We start from the raw sequence: 13,439 nt of genomic DNA, 5'->3' as shown, positions 1-13,439 counted from the left end.
TGGTTACTGATTTGTACTGACTGAAAAATATTCTATGTGTCAGTGGTTACTGATTTGCACTGCTTCAAAAATATTCCAAGTGTCAGTGGTTACTGATTTGTACTGCTTCAAAAATATTCTAAGTGTCAGTGCTTAGTGATTTGTACTGCTTCAAAAACATTCGAAGTGTCGCTGGTTACTGATTTGAACTGACTGAAAAATATTCCAAGTGTCAGTGGTTACTGATTTGCACTGACTGAAAAACATTCTAAGTGTCAGTCGTTACTGATTTGTACTGCTTCAAAAATATTCTAAGTTTAGATTAGATTAGACTTACAGTGTGGAAACAGGCCCTTCGGCCCAACAAGTCCACACCGACCCGCCGAAGCTCAACCCACCCATACCACTTACCTAACACTACGGGCAATTTAGCTTGGCCAATTCACCTGACCCGCATATCTTTGGACTGTGGGAGGAAGCCGGAGCACCCGGAGGAAACCCACGCAGACACGGGGAGAACGTGCAAACTCCACACAGTCAGTCGCCTGAGTCGGAAATTGAACCCGGGTCTACAGGCGCTGTGAAGCAGCAGTGCTAACCACTGTGCCACCGTGCCGCCCACGAAAAGTTCACACTGACTCTCCGAAGACTAACCCACTCAGACCCATTGCCTGACATTTAACCCCGACTAATGAACCTAACACTATGGGCAATTTAGCATGGCCAATTCACCTAACCTGCACATCTTTAGACTGGGAGGAAAGCGGAGCATCCAGAGGAGACCAATGCAGACACGGGGAGAATGTGCAAACTCCACAATTCCCTGAGGTGGGAATTGAAGCTGGGTTTCTGGTGCTGTGAGGCAGCAGTGCAAACCACTGAGCCAGTGGTTAGTGTCAGTGCTTAGTGATTTGTACTGCTTCAAAAATATTCTAAGTGTCAGTGCTTAGTGATTTGTACTGCTTCAAAAATATTCTAAGTGTCGCTGGTTAATGATTTGTACTGACTGAAAAATATTCTAAGTGTCAGTGTTTACTGATTTGCACTGCTTCAAAAATATTCCAAGTGTCAGTGGTTACTGATTTGTACTGCTTCAAAAATATTCTAAGTGTCGCTGGTTACTGATTTGTACTGACTGAAAAATATTCTAATTGTCAGTGGTTACTGATTTGTCTGCTTCAAAAATATTCTAAGTGTCAGAGTTTACTGATTTGTACTTCTTCAAAAATGTTCCAAGTGTCCGTGGTTACAGATTTGTACTGCTTCAAAAATATTCCAAGTTTTGCTGGTTACTGATTTGTACTGAGTGAAAAATATTCTAAGTGTCAGTGGTTCCTGATTTGCACTGCTTCAAAAATATTCCAAGTGTCAGTGGTTACTGATTTGTACTGCTTTTAAAATTTTCTAAGTGTCAGTGCTTAGTGATTTGTACTGCTTCAAAAACATTCGAAGTGTCGCTGGTTACTGATTTGTACTGACTGAAAAATATTCCAAGTGTCAGTGGTTACTGATTTGCACTGACTGAAAAACATTCTAAGTGTCAGTCGTTACTGATTTGTACTGATTCAAAAATATTCTAAGTGTCAGTCGTTACTGATTTGTACTGCTTCAAAAGTATTCTTAGTGTCAGTGGTTACTGATTTGTTCTGTTTTAAAAATTTTCGAAGTGTCAGAGTTTACTGATTTGTACTACTTCAAAAATATTCTAAGTGTCGCTGGTTACTGATTTGTTCTTACTGAAAGATATTCTAAGAGTCTGTGGTTACAGATTTGCACTGCTTCAAAAATATTCTAAGTGTCAGTGGTTACTGATTTGCACTGCTTCAAAAATATTCTAAGTGTCAGTCGTTACTGATTTGTACTGCTTCAAAAATATTCTAAGTGTCAGTGCTTAGTGATTTGTACTGCTTCAAAAATATTCTAAGTGTCGCTGCTTACGGATTTGTACAGACTGAAAAATATTCTAAGTGTCAGTGGCTACTGATTTGCACTGCTTCAAAAATATTCCAAGTGTCAGTCGTTACTGATTTGTACTGCTTCAAAAATATTCTCAGTGTCAGTGCTTAGTGATTTGTACTGCTTCAAAAACATTCGAAGTGTCGCTGGTTACTGATTTGTACTGACTGAAAAATATTCTAAGTGTCAGAGTTTACTGATTTGTACTGCTTCAAAAATGTTCCAAGTGTCCGTGGTTACATATTTGTACTGCTTCAAAAATATTCCAAGTGTTGCTGGTTACTGATTTGTACTGACTGAAAGATATTCTAAGTGTCTGTGGTTACAGATTTGCACTGCTTCAAAAATATTCTAAGTGTCAGAGTTTACTGATTTGTACTGCTTCAAAAATGTTCTAAGTGTCCGTGGTTACAGATTTGTACTGCTTCAAATATATTCCAAGCGTCGCTGGTTACTGATTTGTACTGACTGAAAAATATTCTAAGTGTCAGTGGTTACTGATTTGCACTGCTTCAAAAATATTCTAAGTGTCAGAGTTTACTGATTTGTACTGCTTCAAAAATATTCTAAGTGTCAGAGTTTACTGATTTGTACTGCTTCAAAAATATTCTAAGTGTCAGAGTTTACTGATTTGTACTGCTTCAAAAATATTCTAAGTGTCCGTGGTTACATATTTGTACTGCTTCAAAAATATTCCAAGTGTTGCTGGTTACTGATTTGTACTGACTGAAAAATATTCTAAGTGTCAGTGGTTACTGATTTGTACTGCTTCAAAAATATTCTAAGTGTCAGTGGTTACTGATTTGTACTGACTGAAAAATATTCTAAGTGTCCGTGGTTACAGATTTGTACTGCTTCAAAAATATTCCAAGTTTTGCTGGTTACTGATTTGTACTGACTGAAAAATATTCTATGTGTCAGTGGTTCCTGATTTGCACTGCTTCAAAAATATTCCAAGTGTCAGTGGTTACTGATTTGTACTGCTTTTAAAATTTTCTAAGTGTCAGTGCTTAGTGATTTGTACTGCTTCAAAAACATTCGAAGTGTCGCTGGTTACTGATTTGTACTGACTGAAAAATATTCCAAGTGTCAGTGGTTACTGATTTGTACTGCTTTAAAAATATTCTAAGTGTCAGTGCGTAGTGATTTGTACTCCTTCAAAAATATTCTAAGTGTCAGTGGTTACTGATTTGTACTGCTTCAAAAATATTCTAAGTGTCGTTGGTTACTGATTTGTACTGACTGAAAAATATTCTAAGTGTCAGTGGTTACTGATTTGTACTGCTTCAAAAATATTCTAAGTGTCAGTGCTTAGTGATTTGTACTGCGTCAAAAATGTTCTAAGTGTCCGTGGTTACATATTTGTACTGCTACAAAAATATTCCAAGTGTTGCTGGTTACTGATTTGTACTGACTGAAAAATATTCTAAGTGTCAGTGGTTACTGATTTGTACTGCTTCAAAAATATTCTAAGTGTCAGTGCTTAGTGATTTGTACTGCTTCAAAAATATTCTAAGTGTCGCTGGTTACTGATTTGTACTGACTGAACAATATTCTAAGTGTCAGTGGTTACTGATTTGGTGTGCTTCAAAAATAATCTAAGTGTCAGAGTTTACTGATTTGTACTGCTTCAAAAATGTTCTAAGTGTCAGTGGTTACAGATTTGTATTGCTTCAAAAATATTCCAAGTGTTGCTGGTTACTGATTTGTACTGACTGAAAAATATTCTATGAGTCAGTGGTTACTGATTTGCACTGCTTCAAAAATATTCCAAGTGTCAGTGGTTACTGATTTGTACTGCTTCAAAAATATTCTAAGTGTCAGTGCTTAGTGATTTGTACTGCTTCAAAAACATTCGAAGTGTCGCTGGTTACTGATTTGAACTGACTGAAAAATATTCCAAGTGTCAGTGGTTACTGATTTGCACTGACTGAAAAATATTCTAAGTGTCAGTCGTTACTGATTTGTACTGCTTCAAAAATATTCTAAGTTTAGATTAGATTAGACTTACAGTGTGGAAACAGGCCCTTCGGCCCAACAAGTCCACACCGACCCGCCGAAGCTCAACCCACCCATACCACTTACCTAACACTACGGGCAATTTAGCTTGGCCAATTCACCTGACCCGCATATCTTTGGACTGTGGGAGGAAGCCGGAGCACCCGGAGGAAACCCACGCAGACACGGGGAGAACGTGCAAACTCCACACAGTCAGTCGCCTGAGTCGGAAATTGAACCCGGGTCTACAGGCGCTGTGAAGCAGCAGTGCTAACCACTGTGCCACCGTGCCGCCCACGAAAAGTTCACACTGACTCTCCGAAGACTAACCCACTCAGACCCATTGCCTGACATTTAACCCCGACTAATGAACCTAACACTATGGGCAATTTAGCATGGCCAATTCACCTAACCTGCACATCTTTAGACTGGGAGGAAAGCGGAGCATCCAGAGGAGACCAATGCAGACACGGGGAGAATGTGCAAACTCCACAATTCCCTGAGGTGGGAATTGAAGCTGGGTTTCTGGTGCTGTGAGGCAGCAGTGCAAACCACTGAGCCAGTGGTTAGTGTCAGTGCTTAGTGATTTGTACTGCTTCAAAAATATTCTAAGTGTCAGTGTTTACTGATTTGTACTGCTTCAAAAATATTCAAGTGTCAGTGGTTACTGATTTGTACTGCTTCAAAAATATTCTAAGTGTCGCTGGTTACTGATTTGTACTGACTGAAAAATATTCTAATTGTCAGTGGTTACTGATTTGTCTGCTTCAAAAATATTCTAAGTGTCAGAGTTTACTGATTTGTACTTCTTCAAAAATGTTCTAAGTGTCCGTGGTTACAGATTTGTACTGCTTCAAAAATATTCCAAGTTTTGCTGGTTACTGATTTGTACTGAGTCAAAAATATTCTAAGTGTCAGTGGTTACTGATTTGCACTGCTTCAAAAATATTCCAAGTGTCAGTGGTTACTGATTTGTACTGCTTTTAAAATTTTCTAAGTGTCAGTGCTTAGTGATTTGTACTGCTTCAAAAACATTCGAAGTGTCGCTGGTTACTGATTTGTACTGACTGAAAAATATTCCAAGTGTCAGTGGTTACTGATTTGCACTGACTGAAAAACATTCTAAGTGTCAGTCGTTACTGATTTGTACTGATTCAAAAATATTCTAAGTGTCAGTCGTTACTGATTTGTACTGCTTCAAAAGTATTCTTAGTGTCAGTGGTTACTGATTTGTTCTGTTTTAAAAATTTTCGAAGTGTCAGAGTTTACTGATTTGTACTACTTCAAAAATATTCTAAGTGTCGCTGGTTACTGATTTGTTCTTACTGAAAGATATTCTAAGAGTCTGTGGTTACAGATTTGCACTGCTTCAAAAATATTCTAAGTGTCAGTGGTTACTGATTTGCACTGCTTCAAAAATATTCTAAGTGTCAGTCGTTACTGATTTGTACTGCTTCAAAAATATTCTAAGTGTCAGTGCTTAGTGATTTGTACTGCTTCAAAAATATTCTAAGTGTCGCTGCTTACGGATTTGTACAGACTGAAAAATATTCTAAGTGTCAGTGGCTACTGATTTGCACTGCTTCAAAAATATTCCAAGTGTCAGTCGTTACTGATTTGTACTGCTTCAAAAATATTCTCAGTGTCAGTGCTTAGTGATTTGTACTGCTTCAAAAACATTCGAAGTGTCGCTGGTTACTGATTTGTACTGACTGAAAAATATTCTAAGTGTCAGAGTTTACTGATTTGTACTGCTTCAAAAATGTTCCAAGTGTCCGTGGTTACATATTTGTACTGCTTCAAAAATATTCCAAGTGTTGCTGGTTACTGATTTGTACTGACTGAAAGATATTCTAAGTGTCTGTGGTTACAGATTTGCACTGCTTCAAAAATATTCTAAGTGTCAGAGTTTACTGATTTGTACTGCTTCAAAAATGTTCTAAGTGTCCGTGGTTACTGATTTGTACTGCTTCAAAAATATTCCAAGCGTCGCTGGTTACTGATTTGTACTGACTGAAAAATATTCTAAGTGTCAGTGGTTACTGATTTGCACTGCTTCAAAAATATTCTAAGTGTCAGAGTTTACTGATTTGTACTGCTTCAAAAATATTCTAAGTGTCAGAGTTTACTGATTTGTACTGCTTCAAAAATATTCTAAGTGTCAGAGTTTACTGATTTGTACTGCTTCAAAAATATTCTAAGTGTCCGTGGTTACATGATTTGTACTGCTTCAAAAATATTCCAAGTGTTGCTGGTTACTGATTTGTACTGACTGAAAAATATTCTAAGTGTCAGTGGTTACTGATTTGTACTGCTTCAAAAATATTCTAAGTGTCAGTGGTTACTGATTTGTACTGCTGAAAAATATTCTAAGTGTCCGTGGTTACAGATTTGTACTGCTTCAAAAATATTCCAAGTTTTGCTGGTTACTGATTTGTACTGACTGAAAAATATTCTAAGTGTCAGTGGTTACTGATTTGCACTGCTTCAAAAATATTCCAAGTGTCAGTGGTTACTGATTTGTACTGCTTTTAAAATTTTCTAAGTGTCAGTGCTTAGTGATTTGTACTGCTTCAAAAATATTCGAAGTGTCGCTGGTTACTGATTTGTACTGACTGAAAAATATTCCAAGTGTCAGTGGTGACTGATTTGCACTGACTGAAAAATATTCTAAGTGTCAGTCGTTACTGATTTGTACTGATTCAAAAATATTCTAAGTGTCAGTCGTTACTGATTTGTACTGCTTCAAAAGTATTCTTAGTGTCAGTGGTTACTGATTTGTTCTGTTTTAAAAATTTTCGAAGTGTCAGAGTTTACTGATTTGTACTACTTCAAAAATATTCTAAGTGTCGCTGGTTACTGATTTGTTCTTACTGAAAGATATTCTAAGAGTCTGTGGTTACAGATTTGCACTGCTTCAAAAATATTCTAAGTGTCAGTGGTTACTGATTTGCACTGCTTCAAAAATATTCTAAGTGTCAGTCGTTACTGATTTGTACTGCTTCAAAAATATTCTAAGTGTCAGTGATTAGTGATTTGTACTGCTTCAAAAATATTCTAAGTGTCGCTGCTTACGGATTTGTACTGACTGAAAAATATTCTAAGTGTCAGTGCTACTGATTTGCACTGCTTCAAAAATATTCCAAGTGTCAGTCGTTACTGATTTGTACTGCTTCAAAAATATTCTCAGTGTCAGTGCTTAGTGATTTGTACTGCTTCAAAAACATTCGAAGTGTCGCTGGTTACTGATTTGTACTGACTGAAAAATATTCTAAGTGTCAGAGTTTACTGATTTGTACTGCTTCAAAAATGTTCCAAGTGTCCGTGGTTACATATTTGTACTGCTTCAAAAATATTCCAAGTGTTGCTGGTTACTGATTTGTACTGACTGAAAGATATTCTAAGTGTCTGTGGTTACAGATTTGCACTGCTTCAAAAATATTCTAAGTGTCAGAGTTTACTGATTTGTACTGCTTCAAAAATGTTCTAAGTGTCCGTGGTTACAGATTTGTACTGCTTCAAATATATTCCAAGTGTCGCTGGTTACTGATTTGTACTGACTGAAAAATATTCTAAGTGTCAGTGGTTACTGATTTGCACTGCTTCAAAAATATTCTAAGTGTCAGAGTTTACTGATTTGTACTGCTTCAAAAATATTCTAAGTGTCAGAGTTTACTGATTTGTACTGCTTCAAAAATGTTCTAAGTGTCCGTGGTTACATATTTGTACTGCTTCAAAAATATTCCAAGTGTTGCTGGTTACTGATTTGTACTGACTGAAAGATATTCTAAGTGTCAGTGGTTACTGATTTGTACTGCTTCAAAAATATTCTAAGTGTCAGTGGTTACTGATTTGTACTGACTGAAAAATATTCTAAGTGTCAGTGGTTATAGATTTCGTCTGCTTCAAAAATATTCTAAGTGTCAGAGTTTACTGATTTGTACTTCTTCAAAAATGTTCTAAGTGTCCGTGGTTACAGATTTGTACTGCTTCAAAAATATTCCAAGTTTTGCTGGTTACTGATTTGTACTGACTGAAAAATATTCTAAGTGTCAGTGGTTCCTGATTTGCACTGCTTCAAAAATATTCCAAGTGTCAGTGGTTACTGATTTGTACTGCTTTTAAAATTTTCTAAGTGTCAGTGCTTAGTGATTTGTACTGCTTCAAAAATATTCTAAGTGTCGTTGGTTACGGATTTGTACTGACTGAAAAATATTCTAAGTGTCAGTGGTTACTGATTTGTACTGCTTCAAAAATATTCTAAGTGTCAGTGCTTAGTGATTTGTACTGCTTCAAAAATATTCTAAGTGTCGCTGGTTACTAATTTGTACTGACTGAACAATATTCTAAGTGTCAGTGGTTACTGATTTGCACTGCTTCAAAAATATTCTAAGTGTCAGAGTTTACTGATTTGTACTGCGTCAAAAATGTTCTAAGTGTCCGTGGTTACATATTTGTACTGCTACAAAAATATTCCAAGTGTTGCTGGTTACTGATTTGTACTGACTGAAAAACATTCTAAGTGTCAGTCGTTACTGATTTGTACTGATTCAAAAATATTCTAAGTGTCAGTCGTTACTGATTTGTACTGCTTCAAAAATATTCTTAGTGTCAGTGGTTACTGATTTGTTCTGTTTTAAAAATTTTCGAAGTGTCAGAGTTTACTGATTTGTACTGCTTCAAAAATATTCTAAGTGTCAGAGTTTACTGATTTGTACTGCTTCAAAAATGTTCTAAGTGTCCGTGGTTACATATTTGTACTGCTTCAAAAATATTCCAAGTGTTGCTGGTTACTGATTTGTACTGACTGAAAGATATTCTAAGTGTCAGTGGTTACTGATTTGTACTGCTTCAAAAATATTCTAAGTGTCAGTGGTTACTGATTTGTACTGACTGAAAAATATTCTAAGTGTCAGTGGTTATAGATTTCGTCTGCTTCAAAAATATTCTAAGTGTCAGAGTTTACTTATTTGTACTTCTTCAAAAATGTTCTAAGTGTCCGTGGTTACAGATTTGTACTGCTTCAAAAATATTCCAAGTTTTGCTGGTTACTGATTTGTACTGACTGAAAAATATTCTATGTGTCAGTGGTTCCTGATTTGCACTGCTTCAAAAATATTCCAAGTGTCAGTGGTTACTGATTTGTACTGCTTTTAAAATTTTCTAAGTGTCAGTGCTTAGTGATTTGTACTCCTTCAAAAATATTCTAAGTGTCGTTGGTTACGGATTTGTACTGACTGAAAAATATTCTAAGTGTCAGTGGTTACTGATTTGTACTGCGTCAAAAATATTCTAAGTGTCAGTGCTTAGTGATTTGTACTGCTTCAAAAATATTCTAAGTGTCGCTGGTTACTGATTTGTACTGACTGAACAATATTCTAAGTGTCAGTGGTTACTGATTTGCACTGCTTCAAAAATATTCTAAGTGTCAGAGTTTACTGATTTGTAATGCGTCAAAAATGTTCTAAGTGTCCGTGGTTACATATTTGTACTGCTACAAAAATATTCCAAGTGTTGCTGGTTACTGATTTGCACTGACTGAAAAACATTCTAAGTGTCAGTCGTTACTGATTTGTACAGATTCAAAAATATTCTAAGTGTCAGTCGTTACTGATTTGTACTGCTTCAAAAGTATTCTTAGTGTCAGTGGTTACTGATTTGTTCTGTTTTAAAAATTTTCGAAGTGTCAGAGTTTACTGATTTGTACTACTTCAAAAATATTCTAAGTGTCGCTGGTTACTGATTTGTTCTTACTGAAAGATATTCTAAGAGTCTGTGGTTACAGATTTGCACTGCTTCAAAAATATTCTAAGTGTCAGTGGTTACTGATTTGCACTGCTTCAAAAATATTCTAAGTGTCAGTCGTTACTGATTTGTACTGCTTCAAAAATATTCTAAGTGTCAGTGCTTAGTGATTTGTACTGCTTCAAAAATATTCTAAGTGTCGCTGCTTACGGATTTGTACAGACTGAAAAATATTCTAAGTGTCAGTGGCTACTGATTTGCACTGCTTCAAAAATATTCCAAGTGTCAGTCGTTACTGATTTGTACTGCTTCAAAAATATTCTCAGTGTCAGTGCTTAGTGATTTGTACTGCTTCAAAAACATTCGAAGTGTCGCTGGTTACTGATTTGTACTGACTGAAAAATATTCTAAGTGTCAGAGTTTACTGATTTGTACTGCTTCAAAAATGTTCCAAGTGTCCGTGGTTACATATTTGTACTGCTTCAAAAATATTCCAAGTGTTGCTGGTTACTGATTTGTACTGACTGAAAGATATTCTAAGTGTCTGTGGTTACAGATTTGCACTGCTTCAAAAATATTCTAAGTGTCAGAGTTTACTGATTTGTACTGCTTCAAAAATGTTCTAAGTGTCCGTGGTTACAGATTTGTACTGCTTCAAATATATTCCAAGCGTCGCTGGTTACTGATTTGTACTGACTGAAAAATATTCTAAGTGTCAGTGGTTACTGATTTGCACTGCTTCAAAAATATTCTAAGTGTCAGAGTTTACTGATTTGTACTGCTTCAAAAATATTCTAAGTGTCAGAGTTTACTGATTTGTACTGCTTCAAAAATATTCGAAGTGTCAGAGTTTACTGATTTGTACTGCTTCAAAAATATTCTAAGTGTCCGTGGTTACATATTTGTACTGCTTCAAAAATATTCCAAGTGTTGCTGGTTACTGATTTGTACTGACTGAAAAATATTCTAAGTGTCAGTGGTTACTGATTTGTACTGCTTCAAAAATATTCTAAGTGTCAGTGGTTACTGATTTGTACTGACTTCAAAAATATTCTAAGTGTCCGTGGTTACAGATTTGTACTGCTTCAAAAATATTCCAAGTTTGCTGGTTACTGATTTGTACTGACTGAAAAATATTCTATGTGTCAGTGGTTCCTGATTTGCACTGCTTCAAAAATATTCCAAGTGTCAGTGGTTACTGATTTGTACTGCTTTTAAAATTTTCTAAGTGTCAGTGCTTAGTGATTTGTACTGCTTCAAAAACATTCGAAGTGTCGCTGGTTACTGATTTGTACTGACTGAAAAATATTCCAAGTGTCAGTGGTTACTGATTTGTACTGCTTTAAAAATATTCTAAGTGTCAGTGCGTAGTGATTTGTACTCCTTCAAAAATATTCTAAGTGTCAGTGGTTAGTGATTTGTACTGCTTCAAAAATATTCTAAGTGTCGTTGGTTACTGATTTGTACTGACTGAAAAATATTCTAAGTGTCAGTGGTTACTGATTTGTACTGCTTCAAAAATATTCTAAGTGTCAGTGCTTAGTGATTTGTACTGCGTCAAAAATGTTCTAAGTGTCCGTGGTTACATATTTGTACTGCTACAAAAATATTCCAAGTGTTGCTGGTTACTGATTTGTACTGACTGAAAATATTCTAAGTGTCAGTGGTTACTGATTTGTACTGCTTCAAAAATATTCTAAGTGTCAGTGCTTAGTGATTTGTACTGCTTCAAAAATATTCTAAGTGTCGCTGGTTACTGATTTGTACTGACTGAACAATATTCTAAGTGTCAGTGGTTACTGATTTGGTGTGCTTCAAAAATAATCTAAGTGTCAGAGTTTACTGATTTGTACTGCTTCAAAAATGTTCTAAGTGTCAGTGGTTACAGACTTGTATTGCTTCAAAAATATTCCAAGTGTTGCTGGTTACTGATTTGTACTGACTGAAAAATATTCTATGAGTCAGTGGTTACTGATTTGCACTGCTTCAAAAATATTCCAAGTGTCAGTGGTTACTGATTTGTACTGCTTCAAAAATATTCTAAGTGTCAGTGCTTAGTGATTTGTACTGCTTCAAAAACATTCGAAGTGTCGCTGGTTCCTGATTTGAACTGACTGAAAAATATTCCAAGTGTCAGTGGTTACTGATTTGCACTGACTGAAAAACATTCTAAGTGTCAGTCGTTACTGATTTGTACTGCTTCAAAAATATTCTAAGTTTAGATTAGATTAGACTTACAGTGTGGAAACAGGCCCTTCGGCCCAACAAGTCCACACCGACCCGCCGAAGCTCAACCCACCCATACCACTTACCTAACACTACGGGCAATTTAGCTTGGCCAATTCACCTGACCCGCATATCTTTGGACTGTGGGAGGAAGCCGGAGCACCCGGAGGAAACCCACGCAGACACGGGAGAACGTGCAAACTCCACACAGTCAGTCGCCTGAGTCGGAAATTGAACCCGGGTCTACAGGCGCTGTGAAGCAGCAGTGCTAACCACTGTGCCACCGTGCCGCCCACGAAAAGTTCACACTGACTCTCCGAAGACTAACCCACTCAGACCCATTGCCTGACATTTAACCCCGACTAATGAACCTAACACTATGGGCAATTTAGCATGGCCAATTCACCTAACCTGCACATCTTTAGACTGGGAGGAAAGCGGAGCATCCAGAGGAGACCAATGCAGACACGGGGAGAATGTGCAAACTCCACAATTCCCTGAGGTGGGAATTGAAGCTGGGTTTCTGGTGCTGTGAGGCAGCAGTGCAAACCACTGAGCCAGTGGTTAGTGTCAGTGCTTAGTGATTTGTACTGCTTCAAAAATATTCTAAGTGTCAGTGTTTACTGATTTGTACTGCTTCAAAAATATTCCAAGTGTCAGTGGTTACTGATTTGTACTGCTTCAAAAATATTCTAAGTGTCGCTGGTTACTGATTTGTACTGACTGAAAAATATTCTAATTGTCAGTGGTTACTGATTTCGTCTGCTTCAAAAATATTCTAAGTGTCAGAGTTTACTGATTTGTACTTCTTCAAAAATGTTCCAAGTGTCCGTGGTTACAGATTTGTACTGCTTCAAAAATATTCCAAGTTTTGCTGGTTACTGATTTGTACTGAGTGAAAAATATTCTATGTGTCAGTGGTTCCTGATTTGCACTGCTTCAAAAATATTCCAAGTGTCAGTGGTTACTGATTTGTACTGCTTTTAAAATTTTCTAAGTGTCAGTGCTTAGTGATTTGTACTGCTTCAAAAACATTCGAAGTGTCGCTGGTTACTGATTTGTACTGACTGAAAAATATTCCAAGTGTCAGTGGTTACTGATTTGCACTGACTGAAAAACATTCTAAGTGTCAGTCGTTACTGATTTGTACTGATTCAAAAATATTCTAAGTGTCAGTCGTTACTGATTTGTACTGCTTCAAAAGTATTCTTAGTGTCAGTGGTTACTGATTTGTTCTGTTTTAAAAATTTTCGAAGTGTCAGAGTTTACTGATTTGTACTACTTCAAAAATATTCTAAGTGTCGCTGGTTACTGATTTGTTCTTACTGAAAGATATTCTAAGAGTCTGTGGTTACAGATTTGCACTGCTTCAAAAATATTCTAAGTGTCAGTGGTTACTGATTTGCACTGCTTCAAAAATATTCTAAGTGTCAGTCGTTACTGATTTGTACTGCTTCAAAAATATTCTAAGTGTCAGTGCTTAGTGATTTGTACTGCTTCAAAAATATTCTAAGTGTCGCTGCTTACGGATTTGT

Source organism: Hemiscyllium ocellatum, chromosome 31 (genome assembly GCF_020745735.1).
Source record: "Hemiscyllium ocellatum isolate sHemOce1 chromosome 31, sHemOce1.pat.X.cur, whole genome shotgun sequence".
NCBI classification, from domain to species: Eukaryota; Metazoa; Chordata; class Chondrichthyes; order Orectolobiformes; family Hemiscylliidae; genus Hemiscyllium; species Hemiscyllium ocellatum.
Note: the sequence above shows the minus strand (reverse complement) of the source record.